The 13327-nt window shown below is 46.9% G+C and overlaps 1 protein-coding gene across 10 annotated transcripts in view; it reads left to right on the top strand.

Moving 5' to 3' along the window:
• Positions 1-13327, top strand: part of KCTD6 (potassium channel tetramerization domain containing 6) — a 48635-nt gene that overhangs the window by 25234 nt on the left and 10074 nt on the right. For 2 of the 10 annotated variants that reach the window (XM_010851578.1, XM_010851577.1), the window contains exons 2-3: positions 4516-4588; positions 5263-5409. The exons of 3 other annotated variants lie outside the window; for them this stretch is intronic. The gene's annotated coding sequence lies outside the window, so the exon portion shown is untranslated. Of the gene's footprint in view, positions 1-32; positions 119-1275; positions 1898-4515; positions 4589-5262; positions 5410-13327 lie in introns of those variants that run through there. 5 more of the 10 variants (XM_010851583.1, XM_010851582.1, XM_010851580.1 and 2 more) reach the window with 4 other exon arrangements.

The following is a 13327-nucleotide window of genomic DNA, read 5'->3' as shown; positions in this document are numbered from 1 at the left end:
ATTTTTTTTTTTTTTTTTTTTTGCCTGTTGAGGTTCCTTCAATTCTTCTTTCATTTGGATTTCCTAGTCCTGCCAGACTCACTCAGAATGGGATGCCCTGCAGGGTTTTGGCAAGACGGTAAGAACTGGCCTTTATATCTTGGCTCGGACACTTGCTGTTTGTGTGATCTGGGCTCATCATACACCTGTCTGAGTCTCCACAAAATTTCTATAAAACAGGGGCAATAATAATAACCTATGTCAAGGATATTATGAGTGTACATAATAGTTACTCGATTCCTAGTTCTTATCTTTATTAATTAAACCTGTCAATTTAGACATTAAGGTCCTTCTGAAAACTCTTTACAAATGCCATGCGTGAGAAAAAAGAAGAAGAATGTCATGGATGGATAGATTAAGGAATTCACGTTAACCAATAGAGCTTAAAGATGACATGCCAAAAGGATGTTTTCAGCTGCAAGGAAGAGAAAATGCCGACCCAGACTGGCATAAATAGTAAGAAAATATGTCATCCAAAGGTGTGGCTGTTGAATCAGTGGCTCACTGGTGTTGGTAAGGACCCAGGTTTCCCTGCTCTCTCTCATCCTTCTCTAGAGTAGGCTGTGTCTACTGGTGGTCACAGGTTAACTGGAGCAGCAGGTAAAGGCATCCTACCTGGATACAGCAATATCCAGAGGTAGAGCAGGGGGCTTTTATTCCAGTTTCTTCTTCTTAGGAGGGCTTCTCTGATAGCTCATTTGGTAAAGAATCTGCCTGCAATGCAGGAGACCCCAGTTGGATCCCTGGGTTGGGAAGATCTGCTAGAGAAGGGATAGGCTACCCACTCCAGTATTCTTGGGCTTCCCTTGTGGCTCAGCTGGTAAAGAATCCATCTGCAATGGGGGAGACCTGCGTTTGATCCCTGGGTTGGGAGGATACCCTGGAGAAGGGAAAGGCTCCCCACTCCCATATTCTGGCCTGGAGAATTCCATGGACTGTATGGTCCATGGGTTGCGAACAGTGGACATGACTTTCACTCACTCACTCACTTTTTGGAAACCAGGAAACCTTTCCCACAGTCATCCCATCAAATATACTTTACATTGCAGTTGGCAGAACTGAATTACATGCTAGAGTCTAATGAGACCCCTAAGGTGGAATTAAACCAGTTAGGATTTTAACTCTGAGCTGGGGATAAGTCATGTTAGGGAGGATGACTCCTTGAATGAAACGCAGGTTCCATTAGCAAAGGAAAATGGGGGGGGGGATTGTTTTGATTACCTCCTCTTCTCCCCATTAGTGGGAGGTATTCCTACCCTATGGTTGTGGGGATGGCCAGACACACGACCCTTGCGCTGGGCAGATGAGACTGACAGCAGTTGTTAGTCCCTGGTTCTCTCAGCCTTGGGAGGAGGACGCCACACACCCACGCAGGACCACATGAGAATACACTTGGGGACCAAGAATGCGTCGTCACAAGAGGCGAGGTGCCACTTAGCTGCTGCAGGAGGATCTGATTGGCTTTTTGGAATAATTCCATGGGCTGGCAGGAACTGAAGCCCACTGCTCAGGGTTAAGCAGGAACTGTGCCTGATGCCCTCAACAAGAAGGGTTATATGGCTAGGGGACCTTATGGGTGCAGAAAAATGGATAAGGAGACTTGTGGTTAGGCCATTTAAGGTCCTCCCAATTTTATCAGATGTCAAGGCAGCACATAATACAGAGCTTTAATTTTAGGACTTAACAACACAGGTATGGATGTGGAATATCTTACATGTGGCAGATGACCATCCATCTGAGCAGCCATCCTTTCCTGCCTTTGTCATCCATCCAGCTGTCCAGTATCCATCTGTCCATGCAGCCATCCTGCCGGCCTCTATATCTTCCACAATGGATTGACACTATGACTGCTCCTCTGGTTAGTTTCCATGGCGTCCAGTGCATAGTTGTTTGAGAGTAGTCAACATTTGGATCAGCCTTTCTAGTCCTGTTGCTAACTCTTCACCTTTCTCAACTCTGCATTTGCCAGTAGAATCAACTCTTTTGACCCTGGAATATGTTTGTTTTCTGCTCTACTTCTGCTTTTGCTATAACCATCCTCCTTTCTTTTAAACTACTGTCCAAATTTCCCCTCCCTTGAGCCAACCCCCTCATCACTCAAACACACTTTCTCTCCCTTCCCTGAATTCTGGTTCTTTCTCGTGTCAGCCCAGAACTGGCTGGGCAACTGCTTTGTGAGAATGCATAACCACACACTCCTGTTGTCACTGCATTTACCATCAGAATGAAAATGAAAGTGTTAGTCGCTCAGCCGTGTCCAATTATTTGTGACACCATGGACTGTAGCCTCCCAGGCTCCTCTGTCCATGGAATTCTCCAGGCATGAATGATGGAGTGGGTTGACCATTCCCTTCTCCAGGGGATTTTCCAAACTCAGGAATCAAACCCACGTCTCCTGAATTGCAGACAGATTCTATACTGCCTGAGCCACCAGGAAAGCCCATTTACCATCAAAGTCCAGTAAAAAATATTTATGATGTAGATACAAAAGTGGTGTGACTAAAATCTCTAAGTGAGCATTTATCTAGCATCTGGCATGTAGAAGGCACTCAATAAAAAAGTGTAGAAATGGTCAATAAAACACCTGAATAGCCCTAAAATTCTAAACATTATTTTTAAAAGCCTGCATATTGATTGATCTGTAGAGAATTTCAGAGCTCAGAGAAATGATTTCTCTCAATCTAGGTCACTATTTGACTGGCTTCAACATTTGCTGCACACACCCTTAGAATTTTCACGTTATCTATGGACTATCTATGTTATTATCAACATGTTTTTTTAAAATTGATTCATTTTAAAACCTATTCTAGCTCAAAGCAACAGTATCTGTGATACTGAGGGCTTTATGTCGTAGTTATTTTCCGGTATCTTAGAAAAAAACACAATTCAGGTATCAACTAATTGTCTAGGTGACACCTGAACGTCTTTCATGCGCCACAGTTAGGAAACTGTAATCTTGCTATATTCATATTTATTCTTTTATGATAAAAAGCCAGTCAGACACAAACATACCATTGGATGTTGGCTTCTGTATGCTTCTCTATGAACATTTTATTAGAGGCAAGAGACAGCGCATCAGTGGTTGCCTGGGGCTAGAGATGGAAGTGAGGTTGGCCTTGAACAGGCACCAGAGGACTTTCTGGGGGTGATGGAGGTATTCTAACACTGGGTGGTGGTGATGTTGTACACTATATATGCTCAGTCATGTCTAACTCTCTGTGACGCCATGGACTGTAGCCCACCAGGCTCCTCTGTCCATGGGACTCTCCAGGCAAGAATACTGGAGTGGGTTGCCGTTTCGTCCTCCAGAAGATCTGCCTGACCCAGGGGTCGAATCCACGTCTCCTGTGTCTCCTGCGTTGGCAGGCAGATTCTTTACCTAAACTAGTGCCACCTGGGAAGCCCCCCACACACTGTATGAATTTAGAAGAATTCATCAAACTGTGTATTTTAAATGGATACATTGAATGGTTTGTAAATTGTATCTCAAAGAAGAGGAAGGAGGAGGAGAAGTAAGAAAAATGGTGTATGAGGGAATTTCTGGCGTCCTGGTGGTAGCCTGTTTCTTGATCTGGGTGTTGGTTACAAGGTGTGTTCACTTGGTGAAAAATTCATCAAACCATTCATTTATGTTTTATGCACATTTGATATATGAATGTTATATCTTAGTGACAAAATTTACTAAAAACAAACAAAATCAGCCAAGGTTGGGGAGGGGGACACAATTCCTCTCCAAATGATAAAAATTTATTACTTTCCTATGTATTATTTTGTATAATCACATTACCCTGCCAATTTAGTCTCGTGACATTACAGGATCAGGTTTGGTCTATCTTTATAACAGAAAGGGTTATAAGAAGATAATATTTAGCTTGTTACACAAATGCTATAAGAATGTCAGCGGAAGCCATTGTTTCTTAATTATCCACTGCTGTTATCAAGATGGACAATATTCAACTTGCAACCAAAATAAACAGATGTCTTAAGAGACCTTGGTGGAACAATCACATCACCAAGTCTCAAAAAGTAACCCCCTCTCTTAGCCCAGTTCTCCTGCTGCCTGCCAGAGTTTCGATTCTATATTTATCTTTCCAGATCAGCAGTAGAGCAATTAGTTATTAGAATAAGAGCTACCAATTTATTGTGTGCCGACTTTATGCCAGGCTCTGCATTAGCAGAGTTTTTCATACTCTAATTGCCTCACTTCACTGTCATAACAACCCTGCCCCAGAGTTGCTTTATTCGACTTTATGATGGAAGAAACTGTGGCTGAGGGTCCAGACCCATAGTGCTGGTGACAGGGCCAAGTGAGTCAGCTGGAGCCCCACCCTGCGTGCTCCGCTCTGTGTCAGAACCTGACGTCAGGCACAGGAAATCAGTGACACGTGTAGAATTCTGAATCCTGAAGCATGGCTCTTTACACGGTTACTATAGTTACTTCTCTACATGATGCTCTCTTTTTTTTTTTTTGGCCAGGATAACAATGGATCCACTATTAGCCAGTGAGGTTTGAACCCCCACCATCATCATGAAACTCAAGGACATTTCAGTAGGTTTAAAATACTGTTCCTGCCTTTTAAATAGACCTTATATTTCAGAAGCCCCTGGGACATGAACAGATCCTTTTCTGTGGCAGCTTTACTAATATTGTTATTTGCTCCTTGTGTAAAACATAGGGGCTTTCGAAAGGTAATACAGCTATAGTTCAGGCAGAGTCCCACAGGACTCCTTGATAAAAGCAATGCATTTGGGTGTTGGGGGCGGGGTACACAGGTGTTCCCATAGTACATGAGGTTAGGGGGAGAGCATCCAGGCAGGAGGGCATGTAGAAAGAGAGACCTTGGATGTGTTAAGAAGAAGAGACTCAGCCTGAGAGGGACTGGACAGAGAGCGGTGTGCTCTGCTAAGTGAATAAGGCTCTTGCTAAACTAGGACTCCCATGCCGAGGAAATGGTTTGGATTAGCAACAGGCAGGAGGGCAGCAGAGGCCTGAAATGTGTTACTGACAAGCATTTAGAGCACTGAGCTGTCAGGGAGGGTGAGAACTCAGAATCGGGAGTTGTCTCGCCTCCTGCGTGCCAGCTGGCCATGCCATGGTCAGGCAGTTTTCTTCCCTTTTGGCACAGAAGGACTCTCAAGGCCCGTGAACTTCTCACATGTGGCCCACTAAAACACTCGGGGGACTAAAGACAGAAGCTGACCTCCTGATCCCTTTAATTACAGAGTCAGAATGGTGAAGAGGCTGGTGACATCCAAGGACGACCACAGGGCCTCTCTCTCAACAATGGTGAGAACCAGATTCCTTCCCCTGGTTCTGTAGCTCCAAGCTGAGTTTTGGAAGCCGATTAAAGAGAAGATTAGACGTAATAGGTAATTAGAAACCTTATAAAAAGGAAAAATGCTCTTGTCAAATTTACCAAAGTGTCTCCATGGCTGGAAGTGGGGGAGGCGTTGGAAACCTTGCCGGCTGCAAGAGGGTGGCTCAGGGGCTGGGGCAAGCGTGCGGAGGAACTGGAGCCAGGCCCCAGGGTGGAGCCAGGAGACTGTTTAGAAATGGATTTCCCAGTCAGGGCAGCCAGTGGGCAAAAGGCTAAGGAAGCCTTTACCAGTCCCAGGAGAAGCTGAGACAGTGAAACCAGTGGCCCAAGGACTGAGGGGGAGAAAGGGAGAGACGCACACACAGAAGAGACAAGACCGAGCACCGAGAAAGGCAGAGTGGAGTGGGTTTCTCCACAGGCCATCCCCTCGGCTGTTCAGCAAACCTCAGGAGGGGTAGTTGGGAGGAGTTCAGCCAAATCTTGAAAAGTGAAGCATAAAAGTCAATCAGTCCTGTGACTCCTTGTGACCCCATGGACTGTAGCCCACCAGGCTCCTCCCATCCACAGAATTCTCTAGGCAAGAATACTGGAGTGGGTTGCCATTCCCTTCTTCAGGGGATCTTCCCAACCCAGGGAACGAACCCGGGGCTCCCACATTACAGGCAGGTTCTTTACCATCTGAACCACCAGGGAAGCCCTCAGCCAAGTCTTGGGTCCAGATAATTCACACAGCTGCTTTAGGGTCCCTTACCTCCTGAGGTCCCGAAAGAATGTCTCCATCCTGGGAGGGGTTGTGAGGAGGGTAATTGAATCACCCCAAGTGGCCTAATGTAGGTTTAGCCCCCAGATGACTTGCTTGGACTCTCCAAGCAGTTGGTCAGCATCCCCTAACTTTTGGGGGGCACCTTCCAACCCAGGGGATTTTCTTAGCCTCTCTTGGATCTTTGAGACATACACTCCCTCTCTGGTTCCCACAGGACCCCCATTTGAACGCTCCGCAGTCTGTTTGGGGGAACCTCCTGAAGGCGCACAGACTTTCTTTTTGCATATGCCTGGCCCACCCATCCTAGGGCCCCAGGAGGCTGCGGGGACTCTGGTGCCACAGTTGAGGTAAGGTGGCAGGGGTGCTCCCCGCTGTGGTAATCATCCAAGAGATTCATGCTGCTCTGGGGGCCACATTTCATTTGCTGGTTCCATTTCCCATCTTGTTTGAGCTTTTCTCTTTGGTGCTTTTTCATTTCTCCGCTCAGTAAACCTCACCACCCGGGCTTGTGGCTGGGGCTGTCCCAGGTGAAGCCAGACTCCCTGAATGAAGGCTGAGACACGGCCTGCTCTGTCAGCAAAGTCACATTCCACTGGGTATCCTGACAGTCATAAACAGACTGAGTGTTTATGCTCAGTGGGGGCAAGCAGAGGGGATGGTCTTGGAGCTCAGGAATGGGGAGGGGGTGAGGCAAGGGAGGTGTCCCAAAGGAAGGGGGAGCCCGTGCTCATTCCTGCTAGAGTTCCCAGATAAAATACAGGACCACTTGTTATTTAGTGCAATATTTGTGACATACTTAAACAATTACTCGTTGTTTATCTGAAATTCAGATTTAACTGAGCATCCTGTGTTTTCCTTTGATAAACCTGGCAGCCCTGGTTTCTGATGAATTATACAAGAGTTAGCTGAGTAAACAGAGCGACTGGAGGGAGGGGCACCCCCGTGGCGGGAACAGCATGTGCAAAGACGCGGTGGTGACTGTGCTTCACTTAAGGAAGTAAACATCGTCCAGGGGCAGAGAGGCATGGGGTTTGGGTTGGGGGGAAGGGAGGGCGTGGAGGGAATGCACTGAACTGTCACATGGTGTCGAGCAGGTGCTCAGCGCCAGGCATGTGGCGAAGACCTCGGGTGCTGTTGTGAACCAAACGGACAAAACAGCTCCTGCTCTCAGGGAGCTCACGGTTCAGCTGAGAAGCAGTGAGGTGGACAGGAAAGGACTGACGCTGTGGAAGTTACTGCTGGGGGACGTCAGCTGGGCTGGGAGGTCAGGGAAGGCCTCTTTGGGGAGATGACAACGTGCTGAAGGAGGAGGAGATGGGCTTGCCCCGGGGGCTGGGGGAAGAGTGTTCTAGGTAAGGGAACAGCATGATGGCAGCCCTGAAGTGAAAATGTTTGCTGTGGATTCCCGATACCAGAGGGGCCGGGAAGGTGAAGAGCGTGAAGAGGTGCCTCGGGGAGAGGCTGGGCCAGTGGGCAGGGGCCGGATCACACGGGAGGGAGGGGATGGGGACCAGCTCCCCAAGGCAGTGGTAGCCAGGGACAGTGAAGTTGAAAGGAGACAGGGTGACACAGCCAGCCCTGTGTTCTTGAAGGTGACTCATGCTGGAGAGAGGAGGACAGAGGGATAGCGTGGGGGCAGAGAGCGCTAGGGAGGCCTGGGTGGGGCTACGGCAGATGCCCAGGATGGACAGTTGGGTGGCTCGGCCCCGCGCAGTGGTAGTGGAGACAGAAAGAAAGGGAAGGCGAGATGGATCCCAGCTGCACTGAGGAGGAAGACTTGGCAGGGCTGGGTGATCTGGTGCTGGGAAGTGAGTGGGTGGGAGAAGCAGGCGTGACTCAAAGCTGCTGGTTTGGACAGATGGGAGGACGGTGGCGCCACTTGCCCAGCTGAGCTGGGGACTTGGGAGGCTTGGGGGTGGTGAGGCGAGAGAATTCAGGTTTGTACATGTCGAAGGTGAGAGAGCCGGTGGTGGACTGCGGAAGGGGAGCCAGGCAAAGCGGTGTTCAAACCTCTTTTCTCGGACTTGGCCGTGTGGCCTTCATCACCAACTTGACCTCTCCTTGCCTTCGTTTTCTCATCTGCATTCATGGGATGAGGTGGGTCGTCCTGCTGGTTGTGAGGGTGCAGCGGCCTCCAGGATTACCTCAAATGATGCTGTCTCCCGGTATTCGCTCCCATGCTGCAATAGTATTGGTCTGTGAGACCAAGAGACTGTGGGTGTGTCACTCAAGGCTAGGCTATAAAAGATGCAGGACTTTCCTGGTGCTCCAGTGGCTAAGACTCTGCGCTCCCAATGCAGGGAGCTGGGGTTCCAACCCTGGTCAGGGAACTAGATCCCACATGAAAATTACATGAGTTAGCTAGAAGCACATGTCTGTGCCCCAGCCAACAGCAGTCCTGACATCCAGACTGCAAGATCTTCTACCTACCTAATCCGCTTTCAAATTCTTGACCTTCAGAAACTGTAAGATAAAAAAGCATTTGTTGGGAATTCCCTGGCAGTCCAGTGGTTAGGACTTGGCACTTTCACTGCCCTGGCCTGGGTTCAGACCCTGGTCTGGAAACTAAGAGTCCACAGGCTGAGTGGTGTAACCAAAAAAAAAAAAAAAAAAAGGAAAGTTTGTTGTTTTAAGCCCTTAAATTAAATTTTGGGACAATTTATCACGCAGCCACCCTGAAAATTCATTGGAAGGAATGAAGCTGAAGCTCCAATACTTTGGCCACCTGATGCGAAAAGCCGACTCATTGGAAAGGACCTTTGCTGGGAAAGATTGAAGGCAAGAGGAGAAGGGGATGACAGAATGAGATAGTTGGATGGCATTGCTGAATCAACAGACATGAGTTTGAGCAGACTCCAGGACATAGTGAAGGACAGGGAAGCCTAGCATGCTGCTGTTCATGGGGTCGCAGAGTCAGACACGACTGAGGAACTGAACAGTAAGAAGTAGATAACTGATACAGAGGATAAAAGCATTTAGCATAGGTCCTTGGCACATAGCAGGGGCTTTAGCATACACAGCATTTATTGGTCTGGAGTTCAGGAGAGAGGCCTGGGCTGGAGGTATGGATTTGGGAGGGCTTTGGCTTTAGAGACAATAATGGCATTCATGGAGGTATCTGAGTTAGTCCACAGGGAGGGTAGATGGAGAAGAGGGTACAGCCTCAGCCAGACACCGGGGCATAGGAGTGGATAAACCGAGAGGAGGAGCATCTTCATGAGTCTGAGACGGAGGAGGAAACTAGAACAGGGCTGGGGAAGAGGTTGTCCCCAGGAGAGTGTGGTCAGTGATGTCACTTCAGGGAGATCTGAAGGGTATCTTTCAGATTCAGCAACAAAGAGATTCCTGGTGGCCCCACAAGAGCTCTGCAGGTGGAGAAGTGGGCCCTGAGATCAGGTTGAATGCTGTGAGTCAGGATACAAGGGTAAACTCTCTACCCCCAGGCCCCAAATCAGGATGACCTATAGGAGAATCCTCTGGGAAACCCAAACAACAGAAAAATCTCAGTCTTACAGAGCCTGCTCTAATGAGTAGACACCCACTCCTTAATTTATTTTATGAGGCTCATGTCACTTTGATAATGAAACCAGACAGAGAGAGAGTATGATAGGAAAAATCGTAGGCATATCTTGTTCATAGCAATGGATACAAAAACTCCAAATAAAATATTAGCAAATGAAATCCAGTACTATACGAAGAAGAAAAAAAGCACACATCATCAAGGTGTGTTTATTCCAGGAATGCAGGGATGGTTTAATACAGTAAAAGCCATGATTGTAATTAACTACATTGGGGGGGAAATCTCACATTTGATAAAATTCACCAGGGCTTCCCTGGTGGCTCAGATGGTAAAGAATCTGCCTACAATACGGGAGACCCAGGTTCAATCCCTAGGTCAGAAAGATACAACACCCATTCATAATAAAGCAGAATAGTACTCCCTTATTCTGATAAAGGGAATCCACCAAAAATCTGCAACAAACACCATATTTAATGGTGCCATATTAGAAACAGTCAAGAACAAGATAGAAATGGCCACTATCATCATTATTCAAATTTGTGCTGGAGGTTTTAGTGCAGTAAAATAAGGAAAAGAAAATAAAGACTGGACAAGAAGATTCCAAATGTTATTACTTGCAGACTCTATAACTGCTTACATAGAAAATTCAAGAGCACGTATAAACTTATTAGAACTCAATTAGAACTAAAAGAGTTGCTGAATATAAAATTACAGATAATGAACCACATTTCAGTAACTATCAATATGTTATAAAATGTAAATTTGATAAGTTACAATAGCAATAAAACTTCTAGATATGTAGGAATTGTAGTGACACAACCACTGAAAAATTAATTCCTCTGAGTTTTTAGATGAGGAAATAGACGTCCTGAGAGGGGAAATGACTCCTTCAGGGATACCAGTAAGAAAAGGGCAGTTTTAGATTTTCATTGGCACCAAATCCTGGAGGTCTGAGTGTTGGGTAATGTCAGAATTATCTTTCTTAAAAAATAAAACTTTTTTTTCTAATTATAAATTCAGCATCCACGCACTCTAGAAAAGATAGAAAATTCAGAAGAACATTTGAAAGTAATGTCACTAATATTCCCATCCTACTGCCTAGACTATGATCAATGATTTGATATATTTCCTTCAAAATGTTTGTCTATGGATATTTACATTTTTGAAAATAAAATCAGGATTGTACCATATATACCATTGCGTGCACTGCTTATTTTTACACACATTCCCCTGTATCCTCACCTGGTCTTTTTGAATATAATGGTGCACTCAGGTATATTAATGAAGCGTATGCCATTTATGGAACCTATTCAGCCAGCCAGGCTCCTCTGTCCGTGGGATTCTCCAGGCAAGAATACTGGAGAGGGTTGCCATTTCTTTCTCCAGGGGGTATTCCTGACCCAGGGATGGAACCCGCGTCTCCTGCTTGGCAGTCAGATTCTTTACCACTGAGCCACCTGGGAAGCCCACTGAGTTTTTCAGAGAAAACCAAATATCATATAACTGCGATGATCGTGCAGATAAACACCAGAGGCAGTCACATACTCGAAATGGTGACGCACAGGTGAGTTTCCAAGGCAAGTAGTTATACTGGTAAAGTTCAGTACAGTTCAGTTCAGTTGCTCAGTCATGTCCAACTCTTTATGACCCTATGGACTGCAGCACACCAGGCCTCCCTGTCCATCACCAACTCCCCGGAGTCTATCCAAACTCATGTCCATTGACTCAGTGATGCCATCCAACCATCTCATCCCATCATCCCCTTCTCCTCCTGCCTTCAATCTTTCCCAGCATCAGGGTCTTTACCAGTGAGATAGTTCTTCACATCAGGTGGCCAACGTATTGGAGTTTCAGCTTCAACATCAGTACTTCCAATGAACTCTCAGGACTGATCTTTAGGATGCACGGGTTGGATCTTTTAGTCCAAGGGACTCTCAAGCGTTTTCTCGAACACCACAGTTCAAAAGCATCAATTCTTTGGCACTCAGCTTTCTTCATAGTCCAACTCTCACATCCATGCATGACTACTGGAAAAACCATAGCCTTGACTAGACGAACCTTTGTTGGCAAAGTAATGTCTCTGCTTTTTAATACGCTGTCTAGGTTGATAATAACTTTTCTTCCAAGGAGTAGGCGTCTTTTAATTTCATGGCTGCAGTCACCATCTGCAGTAATTTTGGAGCCCCCCCAAAATAAAGTCTGTCACTGTTTCCCTATTTGCCATGAAGTGATGGGATGGGATGCCAGGATCTTCATTTTCTGAATGTTGAGCTTTAAGCCAACTTTTTCACTCTCCTCTTTCACTTTCATCAAGAGGCTCTTTAGTTCTTCACTTTCTGCCAAAGGGTGGTGTCATCTGCATATCTGAGTTATTGATATTTCTCCCAGCAATCTTGATTCTAGCTTGTGCTTCATCCAGCCCAGCGTTTCTCATGATGTACTCTGCTGCAGCTGCTAGGTCGCTCCAGTTGTGTCCGACTCTGTGCGACCCCATAGATGGCAGCCCACCGGGCTCCTCCGTCCCTGGGATTCTCCAGGCAAGAATACTGGAGTGGGTTGCCATTTCCTTCTCTGGGATGATGTACTCTGCATATAAGTTAAATAAGCAGGGTGACAATATACAGCCTTGCGGTACTCCTTTTCCTATTTGGAACCAGTCTGTTGTTCCATGTCCAGTTCTAACTGTTGCTTCCTGACCTGCATACAGATTTCTCAAGAGGCAGGTCGGTCTGTTATTCCCATCTCTTTCAGAATTTTCCACAGTTTATTGTGATCCACACAGTCAAAGGGTTTGGCATAGTCAATAAAGCAGAAATAGATGTTTCTCTGGAACTCTCTTGCTTATTGTGAAGGAGAAATGGCAAAAACCCTATACCTGATCTCACCTGGAAAGGGATGGGGATTTGGTTAGCCAGAAGTGAGTTCCGTTTGGAAGGAATCTATGTTTGGAAACCAATTAGCTCAGAGACTTTAGGTAATTCCCCACTCTTGCAGCCTTGGCTTCCTTCGTGGTGAAATGAGGACAGTATTGGTGCCAGCTTCCTCTCGGGCTGGCTCCTTCAATCCTCAGAGCCTTTGCACTGGTCGTTTTCTCTGCTGCCCTTCTCTCCAGCTGGCTGTCTTTCCCTACTCCGCCCACAAAAGACTGGAGAGGTGACCTTATCAATCCCACAGAGGGCAAGGCCAGGAGTCCTGGGACCACAGTCCCAGAGTCCAGATCTTGTATAGTCAACCGTATCTGCAGCAGAGGCCCCCTCCGCTTATTCTCCATCAAATTCATGTACCTCCCAACATTTTATAATCATAACTTTTTTTGTGTGGTCATTGTTTTGTCGGCTGTTTACTTGGGTCTTTAGTGTTTCTCCTTTCATTAGGAAGCCCCTCCTTCTTGGTGACCGCTTTACTCGCCAGGCCTGGCACTTGGTCGGGGTCCCTTAAGTAAAATGACAGGAGAAACTAGGCTTGAGTCCTAGCGAAAAGTGCCGGGGGCTGGGCAGATCCCCCGGTGCGGGCGGAGGCGGGACGTCGGGCGAATTCTGGGCGGAGCACGTGGGTCTTGGGCCCGAGCTTCGGGGGCGGGATCGGGCGTCGGGGCCGGGCTTCAGGACCGCCGCGGAGCCAGGATGAAGGAGCCGCCCAGGCTACGCCTGGTTTGAGTTTCTCCAGCCGCTCGGCCCTTCGGTCACT

The sequence above is a fragment of the Bison bison genome, unplaced genomic scaffold (assembly GCF_000754665.1).
Source record: "Bison bison bison isolate TAMUID 2011002044 unplaced genomic scaffold, Bison_UMD1.0 scf7180017864304, whole genome shotgun sequence".
Lineage (NCBI taxonomy): Eukaryota > Metazoa > Chordata > Mammalia > Artiodactyla > Bovidae > Bison > Bison bison.
This window is presented reverse-complemented; position numbering and strand designations above follow the sequence as displayed.